The following is a 3,835-nucleotide window of genomic DNA, read 5'->3' on the forward strand; positions in this document are numbered from 1 at the left end:
AAAAAAAAAAAAAAAAAAAAAAAAAAAAAAACCAAAACAACAACAACAAAAACCCTCCATTTTGTTTTTAGAAATCAAAGAGAGTTTGAGATGGTCTTGAAATGAGATGATATAACTATTTGACATCTTTAGTGTAATACACGTGGGAAGTTTTTCATGGTTGGGGACTGGGCAGACAGGTTAACCAGATTGTCATGAGAGCAGGAGGACCTGAGTTCAGTTCCCAGAACTCATAAGAAGCAAGGCAGGGTAACATGTACCCTTAATACCGCTGCTAGGGAGGCAGAGACTCCCTGGCAAAGCTGTTAGCCTAAATCAGAGAGCCTGTGCTCGTTACTTTGTGTCAGCTTGACATAAACCTCCTTTAGGCAAGTCTGTGGGGGCATTTTCTTAATTAATGCTCGATGTGAGAGGGCGCAGATGACTGTGGGTGGTACCATCCCACGGCAGGTAGAACTGGGCTGTTTAAGGAAGCAAAGAGGAAAGCCACGGGGAGCAGTCCGGTAAGCAGTGTTCCTCGTGACTTCTGCTTCAGTTCCTGCCTTGAGTTCCTGCCCTGACTCCCCTTCTGAATGGTCTATAAACCTTGAAATAATCACACACACACACACACACACACACACACACACACACACACACACACACATTGCTTTGGGTCACTGCATTGTCATAGCAACAGAGAAGCAAACTAGGGCAGAACAGAACATTAGGTCATAAAACAAGTGGGTAGGTCCTAAGGAACGACCCCAGAGTTTGACTAGTGACTGCCACACATGCACCCACGTACACACAAAGTAACCTGTATATTTGACAATAAAATGACATAATTTTCCTGTTCACGTCTTATGTTTTAGGTAATTTTGCCTAACCCTCCGGAATTTTCATGCAGATGCTCTGTCCTGAGGTTGCTTTGTTCTCTGTTGGACAGTCGACCTCAGGAAGAATTATCGAAATCCTCTTGTCTGCACAATCATGTTTAGGAGACCCGACTGAAGTTTGGCAAATGGAGTAAACAGATAATTCACTTGAAATTTTTTCCTCTAACATTTTAAAATTTATTTTTGAAATAGCATTTTAGAAATAACATTAGAGACTCAATTTGCAACCGCTTGTTCAAATGAGAAGCGAATTTCCCCAACCAAGTAAGCAGCTATGATTTTGTCAGCAAGGGACTAGATATGACTGGCATGAAAAATGAACAGAAGCTACATACACAAAAGCTACATGGGCATTCAGACCTTCTTATCACAAAGCTCATAGAGAATTTAAATGAAGCCTAGCCAACAAACAAGCAAAAACTGGAAAATATTTTAATAAAACAGACCACACTTAACCTATTCCAAGGCCACACCTTTTAATAGTGCCGCTTCCCATGGGCCAAGCATATTCAAACCACCACACTGGTCTCACTGAACAAGGGGTTGACCATGGATCTTTACTGCTGAAAGAAGTCCTCACATGGACAGCTGGCTTCTTCCACACAAATCTGGGTTGGACACTGATCCAGACTGAGTCTTGACATGAGGAAGCAGTTCTATCCTCATGATATTCTCTCTGCCCAATGGTAGGCAGGATTCATGACCCTGCCTAACCCACTTCTGGTCTTTGCCTTGTGTTGGCCATACTCTGTCCATATTCCTGGAACGCCTACTCTCTGCCCTGTTTCTCCCAGTTTTCTTCACAACCCTCCAGATAAAGGGAAATTCAGGGCTTTCTCCCCAAGGATGCAAAAGTCCCAGGTAACTAGGCCAAAGCCTGGAAGTAGGACTACTAAACAAAATTGGGGCTAAAATTGAATTCTGGATTGGCAACAATCATTTTTTAGCATGGACATTCTCCAACTTGAAATGGTTGAATATATACAAAACTTTGCAATGGTGTGTAAGTGATATACATTATCATTTTGAATGTCTGTTTCTTATCTTTTACTGGTCAGGTACTATTTTTTTAAAGATTTATTTATTTATTTTATATATGTGAGTACACAATTACTCTCTTCAGACATACCAGAAGAGGGCATGAGATCCCATTACAGATAGTTGTGAGCCACCATGTGATTGCTGGGAATTGAACCCAGGACCTCTGGAAGAGCAGTCAATGGTCTTAACCACTGAGCCATCTCTCCAGCCCTGGTTGGGTACTGTTGAGAGCAATGTTGAGGAGTGGCCATGAGCCACTGTTGCCAGGTAGCTTTAAGATCTTGAAAGGAAACGAAATAACAGGGACCCCACAGTGTACCATGTGGTGTCAGTTGCTTTTGTATAATGTATCTTGTGCTCTGGTCTCCCACAATAGCTACAAAATGCACATCAGTGTGTGAGATTTAACACTTTATTACAAAATCATCCTTATGTGAGATAATTTTGTCCAACTGTGTACTAACGTTGAGAGCTTTATGCACATTCAAGATAGGCTAGACTACAGTGGGAGGGTTCACAATCAGGGCATATTACTAATAAATAATTCTCAACTTCTGATAATTTTGATCTAGGATGGACCATCTGTGTAACTGTGTTTCAGGGAGTATTTGAGACATACTTATACTAAAATAATATTCATTGTTGACCTGAAATTCAAAATCATTTGGGCATCTTGGGTCTTCATTTGCAAAACGAAAGGGGCAGGAGAAATGGCTCAGTGGGTAAAGTGTTTGCCTTGCAAGTATGAGGACCTAGTTTAATTCCCAGACACATGTAAAAATGTCAGGCATGAGGTGGTATGCTTTATCATCCTAGTACTGTGGAAGCAGAGGCAGGAGGATGCCTGGAGATTGATGGTCAGCTAGTCTTGTCTAATGTATGAGTTCCAGGATGATGAGACCCAGTCTCAAAGTAGGTGTTCCTGAGGATGATGTTCAAGGTTGTCCTCTGACCTCCACACACATGTGCACATGTACATGTGTGTGTGTGTGCACATACTTGCACACACAGAGAATGATAACGACAAAAATGAATACAAGCTGTTTCTTCATTCAATACACAAATATTCCCCAATCTATTACCCACTGAAAATTTACCCAATATTATAATGAAATCCTTGACTGGACCCAGAATTTCATCCCATAGTCAAAAGCCATTTAGAAGTGGGAGTCCTTTTTCTTTAGGCAGTTATCTGAGTGCTATTGTTTGGATAGTCCTTTTGATTGGTTCACTTTGCTTTGTTATATTGAAATTACTTTAAATGCTTCTGTTTTATAAGTATATGGGATTTGGGGGTAATTCATTTCAAAGTGTGCTTCTCTAAATAACTTATGTCCCCTTTGCTGCTAATGTTGAATGGATTCTATTGAAAGGGGAAGAAAGAAAGTCAGCCAGCAAAAGATACGGCTTTTGTTAAAGGGAAGAGAAAAGCATGCCAGTTCCATTCAGAAAAGATCGTTAAAAACCCTTAGTGATGACACAAGCAGGCAGGAGCATCATAAGGAGAAAGAAAAAGTGTGGTCAACAGTCACCCTCCACCCAGGCCTGTGCGTCACTTCTGCACTGAACAGCCAGGGCTGGGAGTTGACAAGCTGATGCCCTTCCAAAGATGGCAGAGGCTGGACATCCCCACCCGCCTGTGTTTTGCCCCATTTGTTCAGACCATCCTGCTAATTAGCTAGACTCTTAAAAATAACCCCTATGAATCAGCTTTGCAGAGTCTGAAAGGTTAGAAGAGAAAAGACTCGGGCTGTTTAATTTACACTGTGACTTAACCGCATTTGAAACTTTGTTTCCAGAGACTAGTTACAAACCTCTGGTACCCAATAATAGGATGGATTTTGTATACTCTGTGTTGGGAGTGGAGAGGGTAGGCACGCTTGTGTGCGTGCGTGTGTGCGTGCGTGCGTGCGTGC

Source organism: Mastomys coucha, unplaced genomic scaffold (assembly GCF_008632895.1).
Source record: "Mastomys coucha isolate ucsf_1 unplaced genomic scaffold, UCSF_Mcou_1 pScaffold20, whole genome shotgun sequence".
NCBI lineage: Eukaryota > Metazoa > Chordata > Mammalia > Rodentia > Muridae > Mastomys > Mastomys coucha.